Source organism: Trematomus bernacchii, unplaced genomic scaffold, assembly GCF_902827165.1.
Source record: "Trematomus bernacchii unplaced genomic scaffold, fTreBer1.1, whole genome shotgun sequence".
In the NCBI taxonomy this organism is placed as follows: domain Eukaryota; kingdom Metazoa; phylum Chordata; class Actinopteri; order Perciformes; family Nototheniidae; genus Trematomus; species Trematomus bernacchii.
Window position 1 is genome coordinate 11,900,988 of NW_022987313.1, and position 18,293 is coordinate 11,919,280.

General features: G+C 38.4%; 1 long non-coding RNA gene across 1 annotated transcript; it reads right to left on the reverse strand.

Moving 5' to 3' along the window:
- Positions 1-941: 941 nt before the first annotated feature.
- On the reverse strand, positions 942-14,482 carry LOC117477552. The gene is made up of 2 exons (XR_004555353.1): positions 14,375-14,482; positions 942-1,657 (listed from the first exon to the last, which is right to left on the reverse strand). It is a non-coding gene; the product is annotated as an uncharacterized LOC117477552 (long non-coding RNA).
- Positions 14,483-18,293: the final 3,811 nt, after the last annotated feature.

The following is an 18,293-nucleotide window of genomic DNA, read 5'->3' on the forward strand; positions in this document are numbered from 1 at the left end:
GCTTGTCTTACAGGCCTGAGATGACTTTCTAATTTCTCCAAAAGCCTATTTAGAAATTAGTGTTTGCAAAGATAATTGATTAAACTAAAGACTTTTGTTTACAGAGGTGTGTTTAAGATATATCAGATAAACTCGTCTTCACCTGTTTCTCTCTCAACATGGGGGGCAGGTATTGCTTTTGCATCTATTTTTACAACTGCTCCTGTTGGTCCCTGGCCAGTCATTGGCTCTGTATAGAAGCAGTCATACCCCCGGCCCCCCACACACAGTGTACAAAGTTCAGAGCCTCTGCTCACAGGACCACAGGTGTTTTACTAGTACAGCCTCATTCTAAAGTCAAACTGCTCTCACTGTATCATTCATAACACTTGAATACATGCTGTTGGCCTTATTTCCATCTTTTACTCGTCATCTCTAATGTGAGATTAATAATTGAGTCTGTTGGTTCTTGTAGTACACTAAAGCTTGGCATAAATATGCTGTACGATGTAGCTTGTTTCTTAGCATTTTTCAGTAGCATGACATATTTGTCGAACCGAACATCACCATCATTGTGGGTTGTTTGCCGTGCAGTGTACATTTGGGAGTGAGGGCAAATCATATACCAATTACTCGTAGTAAAAAGACTGATGAATTTCTGTGTTACGTAACATTTTGGTGGATTGTTTTGACAATTTAAGAATCCATTCTCTCAGTTTGCACTATTCTCCAATTGTTAAAGATGTACAATAATAACAGTAACATGCAGCTTGCTCTAGAAAAATAATATATTAAATTGGACATGCCAAACTGTCCACATCTTCCTTGCCAATTGCGAGCACATACATGAGTCATTTTTTTATATTTAGACATTTGAGCACATAGGATTATTATTAGCAGAATTGTGAACCTAACTAGCATGATGTTAGGGATCGGCTAGCAAACAAGATCCTCCTGCCATGGAGATTTCAAACAAATATTTATTGACAATAATCAAAAGCCAGAATGGTTTTACTCATACAGTGTTAGCATTCAGGTTGTTGCCTGTAAATTGAACCATAGAGTTTGATTACATAAATCATGTGCTTTGGGTTTTAATCACAGTCAATTTACTCACTCATTAATAGTTGGAATTAAACAACAACACATCTGAATTTGTACAGTATATATACCAACCGTAATGTGCATTTCTTGTGAACTCCCACTACAGTAGATATTCTCCATAATTTGTATTCTCAGCAGGGGCCTGATGCACATTAAGTCATTCTCCTCAAGCTTATTTGACTTAATTGCACGGCTGCCTGGTAATCTCCCGAACCACCCAAGCATCAGCTCCCTGGAGGATGTTCTGCATGTCCGCTGACCAATCAGCAGAAGAGTTCAACATCGCCGCTGGCGGTCCACCCTCGGATCCAAAGGCTGTTCTGGCCAAGTAGTTGCTTATTTCTCAGGAGAACTGCAATGCCCTCGCTGGGACTCTTAAACATCTGAAGTGGAGTGAAGTTCAGGGGCCTTAGCAGCCGCGGCCACACAGGCCATGCTATCTGTTTAAACAGCAGGTAGTCCCCAACTCTCCTCTGTTTGTGTCTATGGCTTCCTCCAACAGTTGGGGGGGATTTTCCCATACACTCCATCGTTCCGAAAGTGCCTAGAAATATGTCTGTTTTCCCGGATGGAGCTTGATGGAAACAAAAACACACATTACGATATGTACCAGAATATTATCATTTATTCTTTAAACCAGAGACAGTGATTCAACTGATGTCAATAAGCCATAATCACACATAGCAGAAATGGGTGAACAATCTTTTGTCCTATATTAAGAACTTTAAAAAAAACTTAAAGAAATTATAATACATTTCTTGAAAAAATATAGCACGAGAATTAGAGAAATGGAGCAAGACAGAAAAAAGAAAATAAATGTCCAACATGTCTGGGAGTGAACGTGTACACTGTGTCTATTGATGCTGTCTGCGCTGTCCAACAGGTCTTGCTCCATCAAGGTGGCCTCAGCTGGGGTTCTATTGCATCCCACGTCAACACCACTGACAGCAAAAAGCACTTAGGGACCAACAGATCACTTTACCATTCCTCCAGCAGGAAGGGAAGCCTCATGGTGGGCGGTGGGAGGTTGGGAAAGGGGAAAAAAGACTGCTGGGCTACACACTGACAGGCACTGGCCAGTAGGTGGGAGTATTGATACTGGTTATGTAGTCAAACTCCTGGAATAGGAATGAAAATGTTCAAAAAATATTGTACGACTTAGCTAGAAATGTATAGTCATGGATCTGACTGTTTTTTAATTCTATACCATTGAAAATGCAATGAAGTTGCTACTATAAAATAGTGGATAATGCTTTTATGGAGATGCATGTTCAGAACCGCCATCTCTTTTGAGAAGTACGTTCACTTATTTATTTATTTTTGTCCTCCCATCTCCCACCATGTTCACTTCTTTCAAGTTAATAACTTAATTGCCCACATTATGGGTTGTTCTGGGGTACTACCGGAATACATTATTTCATTGCAATGCTCCATTTGCAGCTAGGTAAATATGAAAACACAAATTATAATATTTCCGGACATGTTTGATGTTTGTGTCTGTGATACAGTTCTGGTAGAATGGGGGTTTCATAGGACAACTGGAATGGGTCAGAATATTAGCATTACAAATACAATTAAATGTACTTCTTTAGGCCTCCATACAACTCTCCTTCTCTTCTACAAAACATTAAAAATGAGCAATTGTACTGAAATTTAAGCCACCTAAACTGATTATTAAATCAAAAATAAAATGTACTATATGTAATGAAACCTACGATATTTTTTACGTTCTAAATATGCAATCTATCTGAGAGGGGACAGGTAATCTAAATCAACCTAATAATTTAAACCTGTTTTAGCCCTTACGGCAACACAGAAACAAGATCCTATTTGTGTTTTTGCTTTCAACAAGTGGGGTCACCCTCAGTGGATCTCACCAAGCTGTATAATTCAGCCGAGAGCTGCCCAAAGTCTGCGGCCCACCCTGTCTTATGTGGGTTACCAAGAGAAAGCACACAGCACATGCATAAGGAAATGCATTTAAATAGATGCACATTCTGTCTTACAAAAAACACACATATATTAAAAATGTAAAATATAAAGCTTATTTGAACATCACTTTAATATCATTGCACTTAATCAACTCAATTTTCTTTTTAATAGAGGGCATTTTGTGTTAAATAATCCTTATTTGAGACTAGGATTCAACTAATAAAAAATACACTTGAGATACATTTAGAAAAGTACAAAAAAAAAGTTTTATTGTAGGAAAGAAATCCGACTGGTGCACAAATGGAAAGTATTAAAGTGTGTGCATTTGGCAGCATTAATATATACACTATGGATTTATGCCTTGTGCCTGGCAATGGAGGCTGTTGGCCTGCCACTGGTGAAGTTATGCAGCCAGGTGAGGCCAGGCGCCAGCATTAGTGACAGTCTCACCTCCACTAAGTCTGACTCTGAAGATGTCTTTTAACGTGGGCAAATGGGTCCATTCACGGCCAGCCGAGCGTTTCAATGAGACACATTAGCTGTTGCGCCATTGTTTTTCAAAAGGCAGCTCCGAACTTGCTTTGATGGCCGGGAAGCTGGCCCCCGTTTCACTTTGTCATCCAGAGGAGTCTGTCCTCATTCTGATGTGATGAGTCTCACAACCTCAAGGATATTAAAAAGTGAAACAAATTTTATTTTTGAAACGTTCAAAAAATAGTAGTTTCATGCAAAATGTTTAAAAACGTCAAAAATATGTATTATCACTTTCTAAGGAGGTAATTTATTCTGAAAAATGATATTTGATATACATGTTTTGGTATCCTAACAGTAAATTGAAGTTGTGTTCTAACTATATTGGTTGTATATGTTCAGTGCATTTTCCTATGCCTCGTGAAACCCTTTGAGCCATAATTAATACTCCAAAGGGGATGTCGGCCATCTCTCATGTCCTCCGTCACTCATTCACAGCGAGTCATTTGTAAGTCACACTTTGGCTTTGAAGGGAGTCGGGCACTCACCAGAAAAGGAATTCCCTTCTGAGGGCAAAATCCTCTGGAAGAGACCTATGATTATATCTATATTAATGGCTCCGTAAGTCTAGAAAGATGTTTTGTCTGCTAGATCTCACAAATAGAGTTTTTTTTTCCTCAAAAATAAGAGGGTGCATCTTAAACTGATTAGGGTGCAGAAATATCAGGTTCTTTCTGTAAGCTTGTGCTTTGCCTTTGGTCTTGTTGTGCAGACCCTGATGCCAGATGCAATAAATTATTAGACTAAATCAGAACAGAATGCCAGCTTTACATCAGGACGGTGATCCATGTCAAGAAAAAAAGAAACCTTATGTTTGAAGCAAAGCAAGGACCTAGTGTCAGGGTCTATCCCAGCTAAATCCAAGGCTATTATTTACTATTTCACTTCGCACAAGGATTTGGGCGGTTCCTGAAAGAGTATTGTATGATAGAGCTTTGTGGAGACTAAAATGATTTAGTATGTTTTATCCTCAGCAAAAAATCTGAATTGGCCAAGCACTATACTAAAATAAATGGTTAATAAATCACACAGTTGAATTTTTGGCAGTTTATTTTTTCCAAAATACATAAAATACAAGATATATTATTTACCAAATGCTATGATATAGGGAAAACAGATGCAATACAAATGTTGTGCACAAAATAGTAAAATAAGCGACGCTGCATTTAAAAAATAACAGCAATATCGCATTTCAGCCTTGACAACTTCTGTATGGAACCCAATAACTGACTTAATAACACAAAACAAACCCAACTCATACCGTACAAAGTTAGAATCTGTGTTTTTCTCATTAACTTTCCCCCGCAAGGCCACAAAATATCCAAGCTTCAATAGCCAGCGTGGTCACATGGGTTTTGTTGGTCTTATCTAGAGTGCTGTGTCATTTTCAATATATCTGCAGACCGTTTACTACCGCTGCTCTGCTGTTATAGCTGCAGCAGCACAGAGAGGGACCAACGGGAGATCCCCATTTCTGCTCTCTTTAAAGATCTATTTAAAATCTGTGCTCATTTTCATTTGACTATTTTCCTTTGTAGAATCCCATAAGACTGAAAAGCAAAAACTGAAGAAAGAAACTCCAATATAAAGTACCGAAATAACGTTGTTTAGGTTGTTGCTTTTCTATGAATTTATTATTAAGGGCGGTTGTAGTGAGTTAAGAACAAAGGTCAGACTTGATTCAAGGATGTTCATTTTAGAAGTATTTAAAAAAGTACCAGTCGTGACATCCTCCAGGTTTTATTGAAATAACACCAGATTGAAATATTAATACTTTTAATTCATTTTTAATGGTTTGTTTTAAAATTGCGGTATGTTCACAAATAAAGTGGAGGGAACGGGTGCCCACCACCACTGATTTCTATATTTGATTTATTAATGTTAAAAAAGGCCTTTATTTATGTAAAGAATAAAATAGAATTCAAACGGCAGGTGACAATTTAAAACATGTCATAAAGTTGCAACCTATTATTTAATTGAATGACTCCATTGCTATTAAATATTCTCCAGTCAAATCAACTTAATATTTGGCTTTGTACCGCAGTTGCTAAGTCATTGTTAATATTAAGAAACATAGAGCTGAGATCATAGTACATCCTGTTTTGTGACTAAGACAAATATTATTGTACCTTTTTATGAAACAATCCGTTCACATCAAGCAGGCTGAATAAAAGCATACAGTAGCGCTGACACGTCAGCTCCTCACGGTTCACTGACAAGACAACACCCCGTAGCTCTTATTTGGAACAACGAGTGACTAAATAGCAGGCCTACACAAACAAAACGCAAACTGTTGAACAACTTTCACAAGTGTCATCTTAGTAAGCAATATCCGTGTACACAGAGCACGGCGGCACTGTGCTTCCTGGTCCTGGATGTACCCATGAGCCCCATGGGAGCTGTCAGAGGTCAGCGGGGACCGGGCAGGGGATATATGAACAAGATTTCCAATAAAACAAGGAAACTCTGACCAGCATGCAAGCTGAAAATCAGAACCAGGTGGGCTGCCCATGTTCGAAACTATCAAATGAACACCAGATCATGATGCACAGAGAGTGTATATGCTTTTCTTCCTTTTCATGAGCCACTAATAGACACAAGTGATCGGTTGCGTTCAGCAAACACTGTTAGCATGGGACAAGGATATGTGAAAGTGGAGCAGAGCCAAGTAGAACAAGTTTTTACTGTAAAGAGTCCTGTGTCAGTCAAAGCTCAGATGTGAAAATGCTCGCAGTATGTCAGCTACACCACACTATTACGCTCTCTTATACCGTATATCATGCTAAGCCTTTGGCCTCAAAACATTTCTTTGCATTTTAAGATGTTTTGATATCGCTTGTCTCAATCAGGAAAAATGTGATTTGAATAAGGTGAGGTGAACTGTTTAAGTGATCATGCATTTGCCATGAAATATGTCCTCATTAAGGATGAAAGATTAGGTTACCTTTCTGTAACAAAAACGGTAAACTGAGTCAGGAAAACAGTCGGCTCCGAAATGTTTTCTTGCCAGGACTGTAATGCAATTTTCTGCACTGAAGAGAGCCTTATTCAGGGAAGGAGCCTGAAGACATGCACACACAGAAACACTTTGCTCCGGGGTCAGGAAGGAAGTACCTTGCCACCGAAAAGTGAGTTAGGAATAATGGAAAATACAAAAACAATCAAAGGAGATCTATTCTGTGTAAGTGTGGCAGGAAACTGTTAGACATTAGTACACTAAAGGACTGTTTTGCCCAGGATTATTTCTTTTGAACAGACATTAGGGGAAAGTTAAAGTACCACAGATGTCATGTAATGACACTTTAAATCTCACTCTAAAAGACTCAATGTGAGGCTGGGTGAGTCAGCTCAGTAGTGAATGTGTCTATCGCATGGGTGCTGACAGCTTTTAATAGAATTGCCAGGTTGAACATAGTTCACTGTTGAAGGAGAGACACTCAGTTTCCCAATGATTGGCTGTTAGTCAAATCAACTTCTGCATGCAAAGATTACTATCTTCATGTGTCTCTGCTAGATTATTCTCTGCTGTACAAACTATCTGTGTAGCATGTCAAGCGATAATTTACAACTGGGTTTTTTAAAGCTTCAGTAGTAGTACTTTAACAACATACGTTTATTTTTAAAGGTTTATTAAATGCTGTACACACATAAATAACTATCAGTGCTGAAACAGTTGTGCAACTCATTCATAAACAACAAATGTAGAGCCTTTTTGATGATTGATTGATGAAGGATGAATCAGCTGATAATATCATTTTCCTACCATCAACATATCCAAACAAATGACAACTGGCAATGAATGATTATAAAAAAGTATTGTCTGTGTAGCCTATTCTTATTCTTACCTACTGTTGCTGTTAATACTAAAACACACCAAATGTGTGTTAAGCCACAGCTGAACATTTTTACTTTTACAAAAGTGAAACCTATAGGCCTTTATTTTTGAAATGTTTGCAATGATTTACCTCTTTGCTAAGAACCAACACTGAAAAACTGATTTCACATAACTGTATTAGGTTAGTTGAAAGCAATAATATTAAGTTCAAATAATAAATATTAGGTTGGACTTAATATCATTGCTTTCAACTAACCTAATACAGTTATGTAACATGTATTGACATAATACATTTAATTAAAGTCAACTTTTCAGTTCTTTCAGTTAAGTATTATTACTGTAACATTATAATATATTTATCATATTTATATCAAACAGCACTCCCCAAATGTCATCCTAAAATGTAAATGTTTTGTATATGTAACTATTGAGGTTCAAAACTAGAGTAGCATCTTCAGAAAACAGAAAACACACCAATGCAATTACGAAAGACAATACAAAACGCTCTTTGAGGCACCCATACACATTAGATTTTTTTATGAGAGCCTTATTTGGATACTTAACCCTAATGTTTTTGAGCGCTACAATTTTACAATAATTGGTCATTAAAGCCCAATCATATGTGCAATAAAATTAAATATCATTGGCTTATGGCAGTGATTTCTGTTGTTCCAAATGTGTCAATAACTGTTTGCTAGCATGATTCTCACGTTAACTTTACACAGTTATAATGTAACAATCAACATTTTAAATACTGCTTTAGGATGAACTTTCTTTATTGGTTTTCTATAAATTATTAATATATTTTATGACACATTGTATGACAGATTTCTTCATTGGACTATTTAAAACTCCTCCAAATGTTTTCCACTGTACACCATTCAACTATTTTACATCAGCAAGATGTTATTATTAGAAATGGTGTGTCACTTTCTTTGACTTGGATAACAGCCTCAGTAAATATTGCTTACACTATTTATCCATTGCTGGAAATCACCTATGGTAACTTTGTGTGCACTTCTTTGCAGGAACACGTTTGTATATTGAATTGCGTTCCTGACAGGATGTAGGAGTTCTGCCCTAAAGCGAGTCGGGGAAAAAAAACGAGCAATCAGATTAGGACGTAGTGACTTCATCATCAAAACAGTTTTTCATGGCTATCAGCGCGCTGGGCGACACAAAGCGTTGAGTCGAGGACATGAAAGGCCTGTGACAGCATTTTCTCATTTGAAGTAACTTAAGCTAAACTTTCACCTCTCACTTGGCCTGCAAAAATACCTGTTGTGAGAAGTCTGCCATGGTCTGTTTGTGGTTAAGTCGGCCATGGGTACCCCTGAGGCAATTTCATGTATTTCCTTCACACTTCTGCCAAAGCTCGTAATATGGGACAGACTATACCCCCAAAGAAGCACTGCAAGGAAATGTACAACTTCCCCAAATGTAGACATAAAGTGTGTGTTGGTGTACACATCACTGCCATTGTTAGTATAGGCAATCATAAAGAGTATAACACTTTTTACTCTGTTGAAGACACCGCAAGATCATTCGTTTGTCTCTTTCCATTATTAAAGGTGCCCTTATCTGCTCATTTTCAAGGTTTATATTTATATGTTGCGCCTCTGTTGTGACGTGTTTACATGCTTTACATTTCAAAAAGCTCTTTATTTTTCTACTGCCATGTGCTGCAGCACCTCTTTTCACCCTCTGTCTGAAACCAGAGCCCAGTCTGCTCTGATTGGTTTGCTGGCCGGCTCTGTTTTGATTGGTCAACCACTTAGTGATGTCCCGCCTCTTAGCATATCAAATACAATGTTTTGGAGCGCTAGCCAATAGAAGTGCATGTGTTACATCGTGATGTCACTATGTTATTGAAGTAAATAAAGGAGTCAAATCGAGGCGTTTCAAGCAGGGGGGGGGGGCGGGGGGGGCACGGGGGGTGAGAGGAACGTTGGGATTTTAGCCTTTGCAGACCATTTACACAAAAACCTATAACACACTACAGGAAGTGAGAACCCCCAACATCACAATAGAGGCCCTTTAAAGGTTGTATGTGCTCCAGTTCTTTTCCTTTTTTCATTATGTTGCAGTTATATTACAATCAAAAATGTCAAATGTGTGCCTTTTTGGTCTCTAAACACTGTTTTTTATTCTTTTTAATGAGATTTGAAGGCTAATTTCAAATGACTATCTGTGTCCCTGTTTTAGATGTTTTACTCTTCCTTTCATATCTGTCCATTCAAACCTGATGTTCTGTGATTCAAACCACCGCCATTTCTGTAGCTTTTGATATGGCATTCGTTAAAATAAACACATCTTTTAAATAACTGGAGCAATATCGTAATTATATTAAACCTCTGCAAGCCACATGTTGGTACTGAAGTAAACTATGCAAGTAACCGGGTAGTTTATGTAAACACAGTGAAAATGGCTGCTTAGCCCAGTAGCAGCAGCAAATCCCTAAGTACTGGAGCCTATGATTAGACCCACTCAACCTCTGGAATAATAAACTTGGACTTCTGGTTGCCCTTAATCAGACATTTAATCTAATTTTTCCCCAGATTGGAGTTGGTTCAAAAGCTTCTAACTGTCCTTTAATGCCCTTTAAGTGTTCATGTTGAACAGCTGTGCTTCATGTGCTAAAGCCAGTGCTGAACATAGTTTAAGATGGAGGATGGATAAAGAAACTTGTGGGAATTCAGAAGATGTTAGGTTACTTTTATTGTGTCAGTTCAACATTACAGTTTTTCTAGCAATTTAGGTAAAACTGTTTACATGTCAGTAGCCACGTGAACTCCAAAAGTACTAAATATACTAATACTAATAGCATTTTGAAGTTTTATATTTTCACATTTTCTCTTGAGAGGCAAAGCCAGAAAGTCCCAGAAAGATAGAATATTCCCACCAGACCGGCACATGAAATGTCCACTCTATCATTTCCTGCAGCTGCACACCATCGTAATGATAATTAGCCCTATTGAGATGGGTCCACCTCAGCATTTTGAGCTGATGAACGATAAAGTAAAGCAGTTGCCGTGTTTGTTTGCCTCACTAATGTCTAACGACTGAAGAAATATCTGCTGTCCCAGTCTGCAGCAATCAGGGTGTATTCTGTTTGGCATGCTCGAGTGCTTCTGAAGTCCACTGGGTGAAGGGGAACTACACTGGATCTCAGCCCAGCTGGAAAACTGTCCTGTGAGCGACTCATCAGCTGTGAAATGGACGGTCGGCTATTGACACAGCAAAACTGTACGAGCACAGATGACATGACAAGACAAACTGATGTCTAATAAAATGGAAAGTTTTAAATGTTAGACTTGATCTTTCGGAGTGAAGCGATGAAGTTTCCTTCCACTCGTATCATGTTTATTTACACAGCGTTCAATCGGTTGCAAAAGTAGCAGTCAGCTACAAATTATGTGTGAGCACGAGTGCTTACCGCGCCGCACTCACACTCAGCTGGTTTTGATGCAGGGATGGGATCATGGGACGAGACTTGGACGGCTGTGAAAAGACTCTGGCGGTTTGCTGCAATGCTCTGTGGGTGGGAACACACACCAGTGTCCTCAGCAACCCAGAAGCAGCCCTATGGTTCTGGAATAAGCAGGCCCGACCTCTTGGCCCGCGACGCAGTGGTCCAACGGCGCCTGTCGGCCGGGCCCAGAACACCATTTCTTCACCAGATGTATTACTAAGATTTGGTGGTACAACTACTTCAAAGTACCCCTTGATTGTTTTTGATTGTATGATTATTCAATGCTGCCGTGTTTTTCTTTTATTTCTGGGGGGAAAAGATATTATCATTCAACCACACTTATTTAATTGCAGCAATTGGAGCCACTCTAATTGGGCCTTGCCTTTCATCTGTAATGGTAATGATTATGAGATTGTGTTTGTGCTGAGCAGTCTAGTCTGATGAGTAAGAGTAGAATGATATGAGTGCTTTAGCTGCCATATCATTCGTTTTTTTTAAGTATTTTTGCCTCCTACGCAGTAAACTATGCTGGAGATAATCTGATTTAATACAGCGTATTTCTGTTTTCGCAGATATCAAACAAACCCTACGTGCACTCACATTGTTCTCCATCTTGATGCTTGTAGCTGATTCCATCTTTGTAATGGTGGTCTTGAAAAAGTAAACAGTGCATGCCTGTTCGCAATGTCTGCCTGCTTTTGTCAGAGCCACGCAGACATTTAAAGAGCATCTTATCATGTTGATTTAAGCAATTAAACATGAAGTTGGCCACTGCAAGCTCCGACTGACTGTATCATCTTAATTATTATCTACAGAACCTTATCCTCAAAGCATTTTCTGTGGTCCGATAACGACGACTTATCACAGTCATTACAGGGTTAAACGTCTGGCTACGTGAAAAAAAAGTTAGAATTTGGGAAATGTTCGACGCAGTATAACCTAGCCTTTAATGTGTTTGGGTATGGTGGTTCACAAATGCTTTCAGGTCGCACTGAGATAAACAGAGTCATTAATCCTTAAATGATACCTTCTACTCTAATCATCTCGTGTGACGAGCAGGTCTCGATTAAAGGCGTGTAAACAGACTTTGCTTTGACCCAGGAAATTGTTAGTGGGGTTTGAAAAGCTGCTTAATAGGCAGATTAACTTTTTTAAGGCATGGTTTAAAAGTTTAAATCAGTGCATTTCTAACTGAGTGATTCAGGACTTTTTTTAAGTTTGTCAGAATCAATTTTAACATCAGTAACATTTTGTTCTCCTTGTTTCTGTTAAGACAACACTGTAGCTAAAGCTGTGCATTACTAATATTCACCCAATGTGACTGCAGTCTTTTTGCCCCCAAGTCAACCACATCCAGATCACGATCTAATCAAATGTGACAAAGCTTTGCAGGGAAAGATGGGCAGCGATCTGGACTCTGCCCATGCCAGTATAGGAGCTGTTTTGACAAGGATTATCACATTCATCACCAGGTAATTTATAACAACCCCCAGCTTCTACAGACCTCATATCTCTCCTAAAGAACGGTGCTTACAAACACCTGAGAAATGCTGGTAGCTCGGTTTCTCACCTTCTGCAGAAGTAGGAGGGGGGGCAAAGGGCAAAACATTCAAACATCACGTTATCTTTGGCCCATATTGCAGGTTTACTCTTGCACAGAAGCCCGGGTCTATGAGTGTCTTGGCACAAAAATCACCTGCATGGTGATGCAAAAGCTAAGGAATTCATCCACAAGTCTTCATAAATCATCTCTTTACATTTAAAATAAACTCTGCCCGTACAGGCGGGGAATTGATTCTGGAAATTGTAAAGTTTCGCAACCCTGATCTTGTTTGATTATTTTTCATAGCTGTCAGTTTGCTACAGTACATGTTCTCAAAATACTCCTACAACCTTTCGTGTGATTGTGAAAGGCAGTAGAAGGAACATTCTGACATGCTCATACGCAAGGTAGCATTGCTTGAAAGTGCTACTTATGATAAACATACAATTAAAAACATACTTAAAATGTGTACTAATCTCATCATAGCGCTGTATAATTATAGTTATAAGCACTCAAAAATGATCATAAGGCTTTATAACAATAACAATAACATTGTAAATTATTTTTATAATATATTTATAAGGTCAAGTATCATAAAACTGACTGACATTTTTTGTGAGGATAATATTGCATTATATGTCATTATAAATAATAATATGGTGATAATGATAATAGACGTATTATTATAGTACATTACTAGCTCTTTATAAATCCAAAACGTAGGTGACTAGCGAATATGAAATATTCTAAAACCAGTCCTTATATTATAATGAAATGCTTTTTAATGTGTGCAGGGTTGTGAGGGTTACTTAAAAAATGTATTCCGTTAAAACGAATAGTTACCTGTAAAACATTAAACTAATCTCAGTATCCCAATATAAAATGAATGATTACTTTAGGTTACTTTTGGATTACCTCAATATCCAACAGAACAAACATAAGATCCTTAGAAAAGGCCAACATAAAATGTGTTATTATTTAATAGGCTTACCATACAGAATATTAGTTTACATATGCAGTTTTAGTTTATTACTAAATGAAAAGGGAAACATTATGTTTGTCTATTAAATCATGTCAATCAAAAAACCTATAATGTATTTGATCTGCTAGTAATCCCCATTTTTGCAAATGTACCAGTAATCTGAATACACCATTTTGTCATGTGACTGTAAGGGAATACAGTTACCTCTTTATTGTATCCTGAATATGTAATACCCAAGCCTGATTATATATTTGTATAATGCATTATAGAAATGGATTCATGAAGAAATGGAGTACGGGGAATGGAGTTTAAAACAATGTATGTAAATCTGATGAATAACACCACGCTTCACTTCATAGCAAACCCTGTCTTTAATGAGTTACAAACTTAAGCATCAGGGGAAAAAAAGGAAATAACTAATCTGACGAAAGAAATATGAACAGACTTCGCCCACAGTTCATGCAAGAATGCTCAACAATGGAATTACCAGAAGTCCAAATCCAGACGTGCATCTGAAGAGTGTTTATGATGTAAGCAGGCCATCTATTCGGTTTGCGCAATGCAAATGTTTTCACAGTGCAGTGCTATCATAACAGCATCTGAAACAAGCACCTCCACCCCCTTCTTCAACATTAACAGCACGCTCAGGTAATACAATTAAACCACGGCGCCAGTGGTCTGCAGAGATAAGCAGTTTGGATTATGCTGACGCAGCACACTAATGCATGATTTTTAAATTAATTTGTTAAACGTGTGGTAACGAAAAACTGAATCCCAGCATTACTGTTATATTTCATGATTTACATATCCAATATATCAGTACCTCCTGAATAACTCCTTTATCTTCTAAATTGATCTTAAAACATGGAGACTATAAAAATGAAGAATTAACAGCTGTTGTTACGGTATTTTTGGCAGATTTTCTCCAATTTCTCGATAGATTACTTTTAAATGTTAACATTTGCAAGATGTCGACTACATTTCAGATCTACTCACCACAGAGTAATAAGACTCAGTCCAGTGGAATCCTTGTTAGAATTCATGTTAACATATAATATACAAAAAAAATCAAGACAGAGAGGCCACCCATCTGTCTCTTCTCTGGCCATGTTCTTGTCAGTCTGCCTGCTCTGGTTAAACAGCACTGGAAGGAGGCTGAGCTGAAGCATTGCAAAGCATATCCTACACATGTTTGTTATACATCAAATTAGAAATGATCACACAGAATGGCCAAGGAGGGAGAAAGAATGAAAGCGGGAGGAAAGAAAACCAAAAATGTGGTCGGACAAGATTTTCCCCATTGCTCTTTTTATGTGCTTATACTATACTTCCAAAAAGCCACCCACACTTCACCACGTAGGGAGAAACCAGTCTCAAACTGGCACCTATTTATGGACTTCTCTTCTGCCAGAAAGAAATTCCTACAAAAAAAAAAAGTGTATGAGTGTCATCCGTCATTCAAAGGCCATTAAAACAGAAGCAGCTATGATTTGGTAACACAGTTTGCTTTGATTGGTTCCCCTGTTACACTTTTCACTTCCCTTTTTAACGTTTATCCTTCAAATAAAGCCCTTCCCCTCTTCAATACAACATTTTCATCAGCTGAAATATCATATTAATTCACGTGCTTCCTTCCATGGGTGAGTTTATGACCTTCAAAGAGTATGTGTGTTGAGGTTCATCTCATAGCGTGTGAACTCCTCATTGGTGTGCCGAGCCTCAGAGCTGATGTCATGAACTCCGCTTCACCTGCGCAGGCTGCTGCTCATGCAAAGAAACACGTGGTGGCCCCTGCCATACCTGCTTTGATGCCAATTAACTAATCTTCCCACCGTTTTTTAAAGTATGAAAACACTGTTGCGCTATCTGTGTGAAAATCAGCGCACACAACCAAAACATAAGCATTCCTCCGTGTGTTAGGTTGAGCTTTGAATGCCGTTGTGATATCCATTCACTCTGCTATGTATGATCCGCTGAGCCACTCATGGCACCTAAAGCAAAAGTGAAAATGCACACTTAATGTTTTTACGGTCTTTTATCCAATTGTAATCGAGACGGTGTTGCTTTACTTTTCAACGTTTTAGGAATCATTTACTGTTTATTCGAGCAACAAAATGGGTAATGGCTGCCTAGCCAAAGGCTGTTTCGATATAACAGCTGAGGATATTTTAAAATAGACCTGTTAGCTGTTTTTCTGGATATACATTTATTTCTTAAGGGGCCATCTGGCCTATTTTTATTTTATGTCTGTCTGGCAAATAGCAAGTCCCCCAGCGACTGTAAGTCACTTTGCAGTTTAGCTGACAGAAAAAATAAAATTGGACTTTGATGCTGACCAATTTGGCTGTGCAGACCAAATGTGCTGGGAATGGTGCAGACAACAACACGGACGCATGATGGGCTTGGCACTGACAGCCACAGTGTTGCTTCTGACCTGAATTTCCTAGAGATTACGTCAGTCAAAAAAGGTGGCCAATGTTCTCACAACTGCATTGACAGCAAAAGACAAAGCAGTCAGTAGTTATTCATTGTCACGTAGGCTTTAGTCTATGTGAGATAAGCTGAAATGTACAGTAGAGCCAAGATCTTAGTGATAGAATAGACAATAGAAAGCTGAGAAAGGTCATTGTATATTCAACATAGCCGTAGCCATAGCCACTTTGTGTGTTGTATACAAGGGGGAACCACCTGGGTGGAAAAAGTCAAACCAATGCAAAAGTGCCCTGAACCTGCCTTGTAATTGTATTTCTCAGGGTTAGGGTTAGGGTTAGGGTTAGGGTTAGGGTTAGGGTTAGGGTTGGTGTTACCCTCTCATGTTTTTTGCTTCCAAAAATTATTAGAACAGAAATGTGTTAGTGATTATGCAAAAGTGAAATAATAATACACAAAACACATATGAAGGCTCCTATCACCTACTGTATGACTGCATTTTTGGTCGTTTTTCAGGAAGTTCAAATACAACATCCTGAAAAACTACCAATAATCTTAGATATTATCCCTGAAAATAAAAGTCTATTTGATGAAAAGCGATTTGCCTTTTAGTTTTGTGTCATAGAAATGAACTTGCCCACAGTTTCGTGGTAACTGGAGAAAAAAAAACACAACAATAACGTTTAGATATATCAGATGACACTACATAAGCTATATTAAAACCTTAATTCTACGATCAAGACATAGAGACAGATGACAAATAAATCTCATCAATCAGGGACGTGTGCAGAGGCTGGGGCTTGTTGGCCGGCTACCAGCAGGGTAATTCCTCCAGTTCACAGCTTTAACAAGTCTGATTTGAGTGACCTGGGGAAACGGTTTAATGACCGTTTTCTTGACTGCGTTTCAACACTGTGTGGGTGGGTGGTCTGATGCAACTGGGCAGGGACCGTACATTGATGTACAATTCTGTAAATGGATGTTTCGGCAGAACAACAAACAATTTTCTTTTCATCATCCCAGGAAAGTACCACATTAGGTCACAATGTGTATTTATGCGCTCAAACTTGTTTGTTTTTTGAAAGACGTCAGTCCGATGAATTCTTTCAGATATGTTATTTTCAGATCATTTTTGATACCTGTAATTAACACATTTCTTCAATTTATTTTTATACAATATCACATAGGGTTAACCTAAATATCCAGGAGAATTTAACCCAGATTTTGTCCCCTATAGTAACCTGCAGGCTGTCCTCTCAAGATACTGTAATCTGTTTTCACTGGCTGAGTCTTAATAACCATCACAGACTTTTATAGGAGGAGCGGCGCCACCTCTCTCTAGTCAGCTGTGCTCCTTGAGAACATTTCCTCCGAGCCCAGTGTCCAAGTGTCATTTGTTTCATCTGCAATTAATCAACCATCATGTTTACTATGTTCTTTGTTAGGTTTACCTCCCCATCCCTCCCCGCAGCTCCTGCCAGGTTTATGGTCAACTCTGAGCCGACGCCAGGATTTAAGAGACTTCTGCCACTCAACATGCTTTTCAAGTTTTTTATTCCCCTGTAACACTCCATAAATAGATGATTGAGAAAGGCTTGAAATCTTCTTTAGATGAAACATGCATTGTTTTCTTATTAAATATAAGAACAATTCAATGTAATGATCCAAAAGTAAAGTAAGTAAGTACTCGAGATATTCATAATTAGCTCTACACTTTAAATCTTCTCTTATCAAAATGTTTTATATGTACGATGGATCAAACACCATTTTGTGACATGGGGCCACACAACCCAATTATGCACTTCCCTTCAGTTCTAGTGAGCATTTTAGCTTCTTTCATCTCAATGTTTTGGTTTTAAGGACTACCACTTTACTGTTTTGGTTATGCATCAGCAGTCTCATCGGTAGGTATATGGTTTTCATCAGGAAAGCTACTGTACTTCTTACTTTTTAAAGTCGACCACCTAAAGTATCGCAATAGACTCTGTTTTCTAAGGTAGCTTCAACCACCACCTGAAATTTGCTTTGTGGAAAAAGAAACTTGTGTACGTCAGCTTCTCAACCAAAGCCATGTTAATTTATTTTTACTTCCCTAATGGAAAAATATTCCCCTAATTACGGTAAACAGAAAGTTGCTATTTCATATGGAATCATTCATGTCTGATGCCTGACTCTGATAAGACACTTTTGAAGTTCCAGTGTATATGTTGTAAATTGTTTCTTTGAGGTTGCTCAAGTACGAAAATCACCCCTGCTTCACCCACGGGAATAGCGAGCAGAGCGGGTACCACTCCAGCACTTGGAATCTGGGCCAAGAGTTTCCAAACATCTTTTCCTGGTGCCTAAAATTAGCTACATAATGAGGTAGTGGCTTCCTTTTCTCTGAACTAATACCCCATCCCTGTGGGATAGCCTGATGTGGACTAACGCTTGGGATCAACAGAAAAATCCCACACTGACACTTAAAGACCCAAGGCTGAACATT